Source organism: Lithobates pipiens, unplaced genomic scaffold (genome assembly GCF_037356315.1).
Source record: "Lithobates pipiens isolate NorthernLeopardFrog02 unplaced genomic scaffold, aLitPip1_a1.2 Scaffold_28, whole genome shotgun sequence".
In the NCBI taxonomy this organism is placed as follows: domain Eukaryota; kingdom Metazoa; phylum Chordata; class Amphibia; order Anura; family Ranidae; genus Lithobates; species Lithobates pipiens.
The window spans coordinates 129,397,161-129,410,587 of NW_027507789.1; the positions used below are offsets into that span (position 1 = coordinate 129,397,161).

General features: G+C 40.6%; 10 non-coding genes across 10 annotated transcripts; all 10 read right to left on the reverse strand.

Moving 5' to 3' along the window:
- Positions 1-1,205: 1,205 nt before the first annotated feature.
- Positions 1,206-1,287, reverse strand: TRNAL-AAG (transfer RNA leucine (anticodon AAG)). The gene has a single exon. It is a non-coding gene; the product is annotated as a tRNA-Leu (tRNA).
- Positions 1,288-3,481: 2,194 nt separating this feature from the next.
- Positions 3,482-3,563, reverse strand: TRNAL-UAG (transfer RNA leucine (anticodon UAG)). The gene has a single exon. It is a non-coding gene; the product is annotated as a tRNA-Leu (tRNA).
- An 882-nt stretch (positions 3,564-4,445) lies between these two features.
- On the reverse strand, positions 4,446-4,527 carry TRNAL-AAG (transfer RNA leucine (anticodon AAG)). Its single transcript has one exon. It is a non-coding gene; the product is annotated as a tRNA-Leu (tRNA).
- Positions 4,528-5,101: 574 nt separating this feature from the next.
- On the reverse strand, positions 5,102-5,183 carry TRNAL-UAG (transfer RNA leucine (anticodon UAG)). The gene has a single exon. It is a non-coding gene; the product is annotated as a tRNA-Leu (tRNA).
- Positions 5,184-6,065: 882 nt separating this feature from the next.
- On the reverse strand, positions 6,066-6,147 carry TRNAL-AAG (transfer RNA leucine (anticodon AAG)). The gene has a single exon. It is a non-coding gene; the product is annotated as a tRNA-Leu (tRNA).
- A 1,538-nt stretch (positions 6,148-7,685) lies between these two features.
- TRNAL-AAG (transfer RNA leucine (anticodon AAG)) lies at positions 7,686-7,767 on the reverse strand. Its single transcript has one exon. It is a non-coding gene; the product is annotated as a tRNA-Leu (tRNA).
- A 2,194-nt stretch (positions 7,768-9,961) lies between these two features.
- Positions 9,962-10,043, reverse strand: TRNAL-UAG (transfer RNA leucine (anticodon UAG)). The gene has a single exon. It is a non-coding gene; the product is annotated as a tRNA-Leu (tRNA).
- Positions 10,044-10,925: 882 nt separating this feature from the next.
- Positions 10,926-11,007, reverse strand: TRNAL-AAG (transfer RNA leucine (anticodon AAG)). The gene has a single exon. It is a non-coding gene; the product is annotated as a tRNA-Leu (tRNA).
- A 574-nt stretch (positions 11,008-11,581) lies between these two features.
- Positions 11,582-11,663, reverse strand: TRNAL-UAG (transfer RNA leucine (anticodon UAG)). The gene has a single exon. It is a non-coding gene; the product is annotated as a tRNA-Leu (tRNA).
- Positions 11,664-12,545: 882 nt separating this feature from the next.
- On the reverse strand, positions 12,546-12,627 carry TRNAL-AAG (transfer RNA leucine (anticodon AAG)). The gene has a single exon. It is a non-coding gene; the product is annotated as a tRNA-Leu (tRNA).
- Positions 12,628-13,427: the final 800 nt, after the last annotated feature.

Sequence of the window (13,427 nt, forward strand, 5' to 3'; positions counted from 1 at the left end):
GGAATCTAGCTTACAGGAGAGGTAATCACGTTCAGTTGGACTTGTTTTGTAACGTTGACAAGATTTCACTAGTCATCTCATCAGAAGTGTGCCCTTTTGGAAGACTTCTCAACCAAAGCATGCAATTTCCTAATGCTGCTGTTCTGAGATTCCAGTGTGTTGAGCAAGGAATGCCAGCAAAGTGCAGCAGAAACTTCAGAGACGCTTGAGCAATCAAGGATAGGCATTTGTTAAAAGAGCTTGGCAGCAGTGGGATTTGAACCCACGCCTCCAAAGAGACTGGAGCCTAAATCAAGCGCCTTAGACCGCTCGGCCATGCTACCTGTGAAAGTGCTCGTGCTAAGGACTAAAAAGAGGCATGACAGTCTACATTCCATGCTCTGCATTCATTGTTTGTATGTGACATGTACGTAACATGTATGTCATGTGTGTCATATGTATGTAACGTGTGTAACATCTATTTCATAAGTGTATGACATGTATGTAACATGCATTCAACATGTATGTCATATGTATGTATAATCTGTGTAATATGTGTGTAACACGTATGTAATATGTGTGATATGTATGCCATATGTGTATTGTGTGTCATATGTGTAACATGTATGTAACATGTGTGTACCATGCATGTCATATGCATGACATATGTGTGTAACATGTATGTAAGATATGTGCAACATGCATGTCATATGTGTGTCATATTAATGTAACATGTGTGTGACATGCATGGCATATGTGTGTAGCATGTATGTGATGTGTATGACATGTATGTTATATGTGTGTAATATGTGTAACATGCATGTGACATGTGTGTAAAATTGTGTCTAAATGGTGTGTAACATGAGTGTGACATGTATGTAACATGCATGCAACATGTATATCATATGTATGTAACATTTGTGTAATATGTGTGAACTATGTGTGTAATATGTAAGTAGCACGTGTGTCACATGTGTGTAACATGTATGTCATATGTGTGTAGTGTGTGTAGCATGTATGTAATATGTGCACAACATGCATATTATATGTATGTATCATGTATCAAACAAAACATGCAATGATTGCAGCTTTTCTAATGCTGCTAAAGCAGAGAGGTAAGTGTTTTTTGAGATTCCAGTGAGTTGGGAAAGGAACTGCAGTAAATTGCAGGAGCAAGATCAGAGAAGCTTGAGCCCTAGAGGGTAGGGATTTTGTTAAAAGGAGTTTGGCAGCAGTGGGATTCGAACCCACGCCCCCAAAGAGACTGGAGCCTTAATCCAGCGCCTTAGACCGCTCGGCCATGCTACCCATAAAAATGAGCACGTTATCGACTAAAATCGGGTGGGACATTCCATGCTCTGCATTCATTGCTTGAGCTGGAGGCCTCAGAACTCTAAACTACAAGTATTCACCACTTTATCCATTATAAAAGGTAGTTGAAGTTTCACGGAGATGGCCAAGATGCCACCTTATGTGTTTCAGTCCTCTTTCTGAGGCAGCAGGTGGTGGTCACTTTACACTTGAGAGTGGACTTTGGGTGCAGCATTCTGTGGCAAGTTCACTTGGCACTCTGCTGAAAAGTGTGCCAGCTTTTCATTAGTACTGCTTGTTTTTTGGTGTCCACACTTAAAGTGTTAATGTGGAATCTAGCTTACAGGAGAGGTAATCACGTTCAGTTGGACTTGTTTTGTAACGTTGACAAGATTTCACTAGTCATCTCATCAGAAGTGTGCCCTTTTGGAAGACTTCTCAACCAAAGCATGCAATTTCCTAATGCTGCTGTTCTGAGATTCCAGTGTGTTGAGCAAGGAATGCCAGCAAAGTGCAGCAGAAACTTCAGAGACGCTTGAGCAATCAAGGATAGGCATTTGTTAAAAGAGCTTGGCAGCAGTGGGATTTGAACCCACGCCTCCAAAGAGACTGGAGCCTAAATCAAGCGCCTTAGACCGCTCGGCCATGCTACCTGTGAAAGTGTTCGTGCTAAGGACTAAAAAGAGGCATGACAGTCTACATTCCATGCTCTGCATTCATTGTTTGTATGTGACATGTACGTAACATGTATGTCATGTGTGTCATATGTATGTAACGTGTGTAACATCTATTTCATAAGTGTATGACATGTATGTAACATGCATTCAACATGTATGTCATATGTATGTATAATCTGTGTAATATGTGTGTAACACGTATGTAATATGTGTGATATGTATGCCATATGTGTATTGTGTGTCATATGTGTAACATGTATGTAACATGTGTGTACCATGCATGTCATATGCATGCCATATGTGTGTAACATGTATGTAAGATATGTGCAACATGCATGTCATATGTGTGTCATATTAATGTAACATGTGTGTGACATGCATGGCATATGTGTGTAGCATGTATGTGATGTGTATGACATGTATGTTATATGTGTGTAATATGTGTAACATGCATGTGACATGTGTGTAAAATTGTGTCTAAATGGTGTGTAACATGAGTGTGACATGTATGTAACATGCATGCAACATGTATATCATATGTATGTAACATTTGTGTAATATGTGTGAACTATGTGTGTAATATGTAAGTAGCACGTGTGTCACATGTGTGTAACATGTATGTCATATGTGTGTAGTGTGTGTAGCATGTATGTAATATGTGCACAACATGCATATTATATGTATGTATCATGTATCAAACAAAACATGCAATGATTGCAGCTTTTCTAATGCTGCTAAAGCAGAGAGGTAAGTGTTTTTTGAGATTCCAGTGAGTTGGGAAAGGAACTGCAGTAAATTGCAGGAGCAAGATCAGAGAAGCTTGAGCCCTAGAGGGTAGGGACTTTGTTAAAAGAAGTTTGGCAGCAGTGGGATTCGAACCCACGCCCCCAAATAGACTGGAGCCTTAATCCAGCGCCTCAGACCGCTCGGCCATGCTACCCATAAAAATGAACACGTTATCGACTAAAATGGGGTGGGTCATTCCATGCTCTGCATTCATTGCTTGAGCTGGAGGCCTCAGAACTCTAAACTACAAGTATTCACCACTTTATCCATTATAAAAGGTAGTTGAAGTTTCACGGAGATGGCCAAGATGCCACCTTATGTGTTTCAGTCCTCTTTCTGAGGCAGCAGGTGGTGGTCACTTTACACTTGAGAGTGGACTTTGGGTGCAGCATTCTGTGGCAAGTTCACTTGGCACTCTGCTGAAAAGTGTGCCAGCTTTTCATTAGTACTGCTTGTTTTTTGGTGTCCACACTTAAAGTGTTAATGTGGAATCTAGCTTACAGGAGAGGTAATCACGTTCAGTTGGACTTGTTTTGTAACGTTGACAAGATTTCACTAGTCATCTCATCAGAAGTGTGCCCTTTTGGAAGACTTCTCAACCAAAGCATGCAATTTCCTAATGCTGCTGTTCTGAGATTCCAGTGTGTTGAGCAAGGAATGCCAGCAAAGTGCAGCAGAAACTTCAGAGACGCTTGAGCAATCAAGGATAGGCATTTGTTAAAAGAGCTTGGCAGCAGTGGGATTTGAACCCACGCCTCCAAAGAGACTGGAGCCTAAATCCAGCGCCTTAGACCGCTCGGCCATGCTACCTGTGAAAGTGCTCTTGCTAAGGACTAAAAAGAGGCATGACAGTCTGCATTCCATGCTCTGCATTCATTGTTTGTATGTGACATGTACGTAACATGTATGTCATGTGTGTCATATGTATGTAACCTGTGTAACATCTATTTCATAAGTGTATGACATGTATGTAACATGCATTCAACATGTATGTCATATGTATGTATAATCTGTGTAATATGTGTGTAACACGTATGTAATATGTGTGATATGTATGCCATATGTGTATTGTGTGTCATATGTGTAACATGTATGTAACATGTGTGTACCATGCATGTCATATGCATGCCATATGTGTGTAACATGTATGTAAGATATGTGCAACATGCATGTCATATGTGTGTCATATTAATGTAACATGTGTGTGACATGCATGGCATATGTGTGTAGCATGTATGTGATGTGTATGACATGTATGTTATATGTGTGTAATATGTGTAACATGCATGTGACATGTGTGTAAAATTGTGTCTAAATGGTGTGTAACATGAGTGTGACATGTATGTAACATGCATGCAACATGTATATCATATGTATGTAACATTTGTGTAATATGTGTGAACTATGTGTGTAATATGTAAGTAGCACGTGTGTCACATGTGTGTAACATGTATGTCATATGTGTGTAGTATGTGTAGCATGTATGTAATATGTGCACAACATGCATATTATATGTATGTATCATGTATCAAACAAAACATGCAATGATTGCAGCTTTTCTAATGCTGCTAAAGCAGAGAGGTAAGTGTTTTTTGAGATTCCAGTGAGTTGGGAAAGGAACTGCAGTAAATTGCAGGAGCAAGATCAGAGAAGCTTGAGCCCTAGAGGGTAGGGATTTTGTTAAAAGGAGTTTGGCAGCAGTGGGATTCGAACCCACGCCCCCAAAGAGACTGGAGCCTTAATCCAGCGCCTTAGACCGCTCGGCCATGCTACCCATAAAAATGAACACGTTATCGACTAAAATCGGGTGGGACATTCCATGCTCTGCATTCATTGCTTGAGCTGGAGGCCTCAGAACTCTAAACTACAAGTATTCACCACTTTATCCATTATAAAAGGTAGTTGAAGTTTCACGGAGATGGCCAAGATGCCACCTTATGTGTTTCAGTCCTCTTTCTGAGGCAGCAGGTGGTGGTCACTTTACACTTGAGAGTGGACTTTGGGTGCAGCATTCTGTGGCAAGTTCACTTGGCACTCTGCTGAAAAGTGTGCCAGCTTTTCATTAGTACTGCTTGTTTTTTGGTGTCCACACTTAAAGTGTTAATGTGGAATCTAGCTTACAGGAGAGGTAATCACGTTCAGTTGGACTTGTTTTGTAACGTTGACAAGATTTCACTAGTCATCTCATCAGAAGTGTGCCCTTTTGGAAGACTTCTCAACCAAAGCATGCAATTTCCTAATGCTGCTGTTCTGAGATTCCAGTGTGTTGAGCAAGGAATGCCAGCAAAGTGCAGCAGAAACTTCAGAGACGCTTGAGCAATCAAGGATAGGCATTTGTTAAAAGAGCTTGGCAGCAGTGGGATTTGAACCCACGCCTCCAAAGAGACTGGAGCCTAAATCCAGCGCCTTAGACCGCTCGGCCATGCTACCTGTGAAAGTGCTCTTGCTAAGGACTAAAAAGAGGCATGACAGTCTACATTCCATGCTCTGCATTCATTGTTTGTATGTGACATGTGCGTAACATGTATGTCATGTGTGTCATATGTATGTAACGTGTGTAACATCTATTTCATAAGTGTATGACATGTATGTAACATGCATTCAACATGTATGTCATATGTATGTATAATCTGTGTAATATGTGTGTAACACGTATGTAATATGTGTGATATGTATGCCATATGTGTATTGTGTGTCATATGTGTAACATGTATGTAACATGTGTGTACCATGCATGTCATATGCATGCCATATGTGTGTAACATGTATGTAAGATATGTGCAACATGCATGTCATATGTGTGTCATATTAATGTAACATGTGTGTGACATGCATGGCATATGTGTGTAGCATGTATGTGATGTGTATGACATGTATGTTATATGTGTGTAATATGTGTAACATGCATGTGACATGTGTGTAAAATTGTGTCTAAATGGTGTGTAACATGAGTGTGACATGTATGTAACATGCATGCAACATGTATATCATATGTATGTAACATTTGTGTAATATGTGTGAACTATGTGTGTAATATGTAAGTAGCACGTGTGTCACATGTGTGTAACATGTATGTCATATGTGTGTAGTGTGTGTAGCATGTATGTAATATGTGCACAACATGCATATTATATGTATGTATCATGTATCAAACAAAACATGCAATGATTGCAGCTTTTCTAATGCTGCTAAAGCAGAGAGGTAAGTGTTTTTTGAGATTCCAGTGAGTTGGGAAAGGAACTGCAGTAAATTGCAGGAGCAAGATCAGAGAAGCTTGAGCCCTAGAGGGTAGGGATTTTGTTAAAAGGAGTTTGGCAGCAGTGGGATTCGAACCCACGCCCCCAAAGAGACTGGAGCCTTAATCCATCGCCTTAGACCGCTCGGCCATGCTACCCATAAAAATGAACACGTTATCGACTAAAATCAGGTGGGACATTCCATGCTCTGCATTCATTGCTTGAGCTGGAGGCCTCAGAACTCTAAACTACAAGTATTCACCACTTTATCCATTATAAAAGGTAGTTGAAGTTTCACGGAGATGGCCAAGATGCCACCTTATGTGTTTCAGTCCTCTTTCTGAGGCAGCAGGTGGTGGTCACTTTACACTTGAGAGTGGACTTTGGGTGCAGCATTCTGTGGCAAGTTCACTTGGCACTCTGCTGAAAAGTGTGCCAGCTTTTCATTAGTACTGCTTGTTTTTTGGTGTCCACACTTAAAGTGTTAATGTGGAATCTAGCTTACAGGAGAGGTAATCACGTTCAGTTGGACTTGTTTTGTAACGTTGACAAGATTTCACTAGTCATCTCATCAGAAGTGTGCCCTTTTGGAAGACTTCTCAACCAAAGCATGCAATTTCCTAATGCTGCTGTTCTGAGATTCCAGTGTGTTGAGCAAGGAATGCCAGCAAAGTGCAGCAGAAACTTCAGAGACGCTTGAGCAATCAAGGATAGGCATTTGTTAAAAGAACTTGGCAGCAGTGGGATTTGAACCCACGCCTCCAAAGAGACTGGAGCCTAAATCCAGCACCTTAGACCGCTCGGCCATGGTACCTGTTAAAGTGCTCCTGCTAAGGACTAAAAAGAGGCATGACAGTCTACATTCCATGCTCTGCATTCATTGTTTGTATGTGACATGTACGTAACATGTATGTCATGTGTGTCATATGTATGTAACGTGTGTAACATGTATTTCATAAGTGTATGACATGTATGTAACATGCATTCAACATGTATGTCATATGTATGTATAATCTGTGTAATATGTGTGTAACACGTATGTAATATGTGTGATATGTATGCCATATGTGTATTGTGTGTCATATGTGTAACATGTATGTAACATGTGTGTACCATGCATGTCATATGCATGCCATATGTGTGTAACATGTATGTAAGATATGTGCAACATGCATGTCATATGTGTGTCATATTAATGTAACATGTGTGTGACATGCATGGCATATGTGTGTAGCTTGTATGTGATGTGTATGACATGTATGTTATATGTGTGTAATATGTGTAACATGCATGTGACATGTGTGTAAAATTGTGTCTAAATGGTGTGTAACATGAGTGTGACATGTATGTAACATGCATGCAACATGTATATCATATGTATGTAACATTTGTGTAATATGTGTGAACTATGTGTGTAATATGTAAGTAGCACGTGTGTCACATGTGTGTAACATGTATGTCATATGTGTGTAGTGTGTGTAGCATGTATGTAATATGTGCACAACATGCATATTATATGTATGTATCATGTATCAAACAAAACATGCAATGATTGCAGCTTTTCTAATGCTGCTAAAGCAGAGAGGTAAGTGTTTTTTGAGATTCCCGTGAGTTGGGAAAGGAACTGCAGTAAATTGCAGGAGCAAGATCAGAGAAGCTTGAGCCCTAGAGGGTAGGGATTTTGTTAAAAGGAGTTTGGCAGCAGTGGGATTCGAACCCACGCCCCCAAAGAGACTGGAGCCTTAATCCAGCGCCTTAGACCGCTCGGCCATGCTACCCATAAAAATGAACACGTTATCGACTAAAATCGGGTGGGACATTCCATGCTCTGCATTCATTGCTTGAGCTGGAGGCCTCAGAACTCTAAACTACAAGTATTCACCACTTTATCCATTATAAAAGGTAGTTGAAGTTTCACGGAGATGGCCAAGATGCCACCTTATGTGTTTCAGTCCTCTTTCTGAGGCAGCAGGTGGTGGTCACTTTACACTTGAGAGTGGACTTTGGGTGCAGCATTCTGTGGCAAGTTCACTTGGCACTCTGCTGAAAAGTGTGCCAGCTTTTCATTAGTACTGCTTGTTTTTTGGTGTCCACACTTAAAGTGTTAATGTGGAATCTAGCTTACAGGAGAGGTAATCACGTTCAGTTGGACTTGTTTTGTAACGTTGACAAGATTTCACTAGTCATCTCATCAGAAGTGTGCCCTTTTGGAAGACTTCTCAACCAAAGCATGCAATTTCCTAATGCTGCTGTTCTGAGATTCCAGTGTGTTGAGCAAGGAATGCCAGCAAAGTGCAGCAGAAACTTCAGAGACGCTTGAGCAATCAAGGATAGGCATTTGTTAAAAGAGCTTGGCAGCAGTGGGATTTGAACCCACGCCTCCAAAGAGACTGGAGCCTAAATCAAGCGCCTTAGACCGCTCGGCCATGCTACCTGTGAAAGTGTTCGTGCTAAGGACTAAAAAGAGGCATGACAGTCTACATTCCATGCTCTGCATTCATTGTTTGTATGTGACATGTACGTAACATGTATGTCATGTGTGTCATATGTATGTAACGTGTGTAACATCTATTTCATAAGTGTATGACATGTATGTAACATGCATTCAACATGTATGTCATATGTATGTATAATCTGTGTAATATGTGTGTAACACGTATGTAATATGTGTGATATGTATGCCATATGTGTATTGTGTGTCATATGTGTAACATGTATGTAACATGTGTGTACCATGCATGTCATATGCATGCCATATGTGTGTAACATGTATGTAAGATATGTGCAACATGCATGTCATATGTGTGTCATATTAATGTAACATGTGTGTGACATGCATGGCATATGTGTGTAGCATGTATGTGATGTGTATGACATGTATGTTATATGTGTGTAATATGTGTAACATGCATGTGACATGTGTGTAAAATTGTGTCTAAATGGTGTGTAACATGAGTGTGACATGTATGTAACATGCATGCAACATGTATATCATATGTATGTAACATTTGTGTAATATGTGTGAACTATGTGTGTAATATGTAAGTAGCACGTGTGTCACATGTGTGTAACATGTATGTCATATGTGTGTAGTGTGTGTAGCATGTATGTAATATGTGCACAACATGCATATTATATGTATGTATCATGTATCAAACAAAACATGCAATGATTGCAGCTTTTCTAATGCTGCTAAAGCAGAGAGGTAAGTGTTTTTTGAGATTCCAGTGAGTTGGGAAAGGAACTGCAGTAAATTGCAGGAGCAAGATCAGAGAAGCTTGAGCCCTAGAGGGTAGGGACTTTGTTAAAAGAAGTTTGGCAGCAGTGGGATTCGAACCCACGCCCCCAAATAGACTGGAGCCTTAATCCAGCGCCTCAGACCGCTCGGCCATGCTACCCATAAAAATGAACACGTTATCGACTAAAATGGGGTGGGTCATTCCATGCTCTGCATTCATTGCTTGAGCTGGAGGCCTCAGAACTCTAAACTACAAGTATTCACCACTTTATCCATTATAAAAGGTAGTTGAAGTTTCACGGAGATGGCCAAGATGCCACCTTATGTGTTTCAGTCCTCTTTCTGAGGCAGCAGGTGGTGGTCACTTTACACTTGAGAGTGGACTTTGGGTGCAGCATTCTGTGGCAAGTTCACTTGGCACTCTGCTGAAAAGTGTGCCAGCTTTTCATTAGTACTGCTTGTTTTTTGGTGTCCACACTTAAAGTGTTAATGTGGAATCTAGCTTACAGGAGAGGTAATCACGTTCAGTTGGACTTGTTTTGTAACGTTGACAAGATTTCACTAGTCATCTCATCAGAAGTGTGCCCTTTTGGAAGACTTCTCAACCAAAGCATGCAATTTCCTAATGCTGCTGTTCTGAGATTCCAGTGTGTTGAGCAAGGAATGCCAGCAAAGTGCAGCAGAAACTTCAGAGACGCTTGAGCAATCAAGGATAGGCATTTGTTAAAAGAGCTTGGCAGCAGTGGGATTTGAACCCACGCCTCCAAAGAGACTGGAGCCTAAATCCAGCACCTTAGACCGCTCGGCCATGCTACCTGTGAAAGTGCTCTTGCTAAGGACTAAAAAGAGGCATGACAGTCTGCATTCCATGCTCTGCATTCATTGTTTGTATGTGACATGTACGTAACATGTATGTCATGTGTGTCATATGTATGTAACCTGTGTAACATCTATTTCATAAGTGTATGACATGTATGTAACATGCATTCAACATGTATGTCATATGTATGTATAATCTGTGTAATATGTGTGTAACACGTATGTAATATGTGTGATATGTATGCCATATGTGTATTGTGTGTCATATGTGTAACATGTATGTAACATGTGTGTACCATGCATGTCATATGCATGCCATATGTGTGTAACATGTATGTAAGATATGTGCAACATGCATGTCATATGTGTGTCATATTAATGTAACATGTGTGTGACATGCATGGCATATGTGTGTAGCATGTATGTGATGTGTATGACATGTATGTTATATGTGTGTAATATGTGTAACATGCATGTGACATGTGTGTAAAATTGTGTCTAAATGGTGTGTAACATGAGTGTGACATGTATGTAACATGCATGCAACATGTATATCATATGTATGTAACATTTGTGTAATATGTGTGAACTATGTGTGTAATATGTAAGTAGCACGTGTGTCACATGTGTGTAACATGTATGTCATATGTGTGTAGTATGTGTAGCATGTATGTAATATGTGCACAACATGCATATTATATGTATGTATCATGTATCAAACAAAACATGCAATGATTGCAGCTTTTCTAATGCTGCTAAAGCAGAGAGGTAAGTGTTTTTTGAGATTCCAGTGAGTTGGGAAAGGAACTGCAGTAAATTGCAGGAGCAAGATCAGAGAAGCTTGAGCCCTAGAGGGTAGGGATTTTGTTAAAAGGAGTTTGGCAGCAGTGGGATTCGAACCCACGCCCCCAAAGAGACTGGAGCCTTAATCCAGCGCCTTAGACCGCTCGGCCATGCTACCCATAAAAATGAACACGTTATCGACTAAAATCGGGTGGGACATTCCATGCTCTGCATTCATTGCTTGAGCTGGAGGCCTCAGAACTCTAAACTACAAGTATTCACCACTTTATCCATTATAAAAGGTAGTTGAAGTTTCACGGAGATGGCCAAGATGCCACCTTATGTGTTTCAGTCCTCTTTCTGAGGCAGCAGGTGGTGGTCACTTTACACTTGAGAGTGGACTTTGGGTGCAGCATTCTGTGGCAAGTTCACTTGGCACTCTGCTGAAAAGTGTGCCAGCTTTTCATTAGTACTGCTTGTTTTTTGGTGTCCACACTTAAAGTGTTAATGTGGAATCTAGCTTACAGGAGAGGTAATCACGTTCAGTTGGACTTGTTTTGTAACGTTGACAAGATTTCACTAGTCATCTCATCAGAAGTGTGCCCTTTTGGAAGACTTCTCAACCAAAGCATGCAATTTCCTAATGCTGCTGTTCTGAGATTCCAGTGTGTTGAGCAAGGAATGCCAGCAAAGTGCAGCAGAAACTTCAGAGACGCTTGAGCAATCAAGGATAGGCATTTGTTAAAAGAGCTTGGCAGCAGTGGGATTTGAACCCACGCCTCCAAAGAGACTGGAGCCTAAATCCAGCGCCTTAGACCGCTCGGCCATGCTACCTGTGAAAGTGCTCTTGCTAAGGACTAAAAAGAGGCATGACAGTCTACATTCCATGCTCTGCATTCATTGTTTGTATGTGACATGTGCGTAACATGTATGTCATGTGTGTCATATGTATGTAACGTGTGTAACATCTATTTCATAAGTGTATGACATGTATGTAACATGCATTCAACATGTATGTCATATGTATGTATAATCTGTGTAATATGTGTGTAACACGTATGTAATATGTGTGATATGTATGCCATATGTGTATTGTGTGTCATATGTGTAACATGTATGTAACATGTGTGTACCATGCATGTCATATGCATGCCATATGTGTGTAACATGTATGTAAGATATGTGCAACATGCATGTCATATGTGTGTCATATTAATGTAACATGTGTGTGACATGCATGGCATATGTGTGTAGCATGTATGTGATGTGTATGACATGTATGTTATATGTGTGTAATATGTGTAACATGCATGTGACATGTGTGTAAAATTGTGTCTAAATGGTGTGTAACATGAGTGTGACATGTATGTAACATGCATGCAACATGTATATCATATGTATGTAACATTTGTGTAATATGTGTGAACTATGTGTGTAATATGTAAGTAGCACGTGTGTCACATGTGTGTAACATGTATGTCATATGTGTGTAGTGTGTGTAGCATGTATGTAATATGTGCACAACATGCATATTATATGTATGTATCATGTATCAAACAAAACATGCAATGATTGCAGCTTTTCTAATGCTGCTAAAGCAGAGAGGTAAGTGTTTTTTGAGATTCCAGTGAGTTGGGAAAGGAACTGCAGTAAATTGCAGGAGCAAGATCAGAGAAGCTTGAGCCCTAGAGGGTAGGGATTTTGTTAAAAGGAGTTTGGCAGCAGTGGGATTCGAACCCACGCCCCCAAAGAGACTGGAGCCTTAATCCAGCGCCTTAGACCGCTCGGCCATGCTACCCATAAAAATGAACACGTTATCGACTAAAATCAGGTGGGACATTCCATGCTCTGCATTCATTGCTTGAGCTGGAGGCCTCAGAACTCTAAACTACAAGTATTCACCACTTTATCCATTATAAAAGGTAGTTGAAGTTTCACGGAGATGGCCAAGATGCCACCTTATGTGTTTCAGTCCTCTTTCTGAGGCAGCAGGTGGTGGTCACTTTACACTTGAGAGTGGACTTTGGGTGCAGCATTCTGTGGCAAGTTCACTTGGCACTCTGCTGAAAAGTGTGCCAGCTTTTCATTAGTACTGCTTGTTTTTTGGTGTCCACACTTAAAGTGTTAATGTGGAATCTAGCTTACAGGAGAGGTAATCACGTTCAGTTGGACTTGTTTTGTAACGTTGACAAGATTTCACTAGTCATCTCATCAGAAGTGTGCCCTTTTGGAAGACTTCTCAACCAAAGCATGCAATTTCCTAATGCTGCTGTTCTGAGATTCCAGTGTGTTGAGCAAGGAATGCCAGCAAAGTGCAGCAGAAACTTCAGAGACGCTTGAGCAATCAAGGATAGGCATTTGTTAAAAGAACTTGGCAGCAGTGGGATTTGAACCCACGCCTCCAAAGAGACTGGAGCCTAAATCCAGCACCTTAGACCGCTCGGCCATGGTACCTGTTAAAGTGCTCCTGCTAAGGACTAAAAAGAGGCATGACAGTCTACATTCCATGCTCTGCATTCATTGTTTGTATGTGACATGTACGTAACATGTATGTCATGTGTGTCATATGTATGTAACGTGTGTAACATGTATTTCATA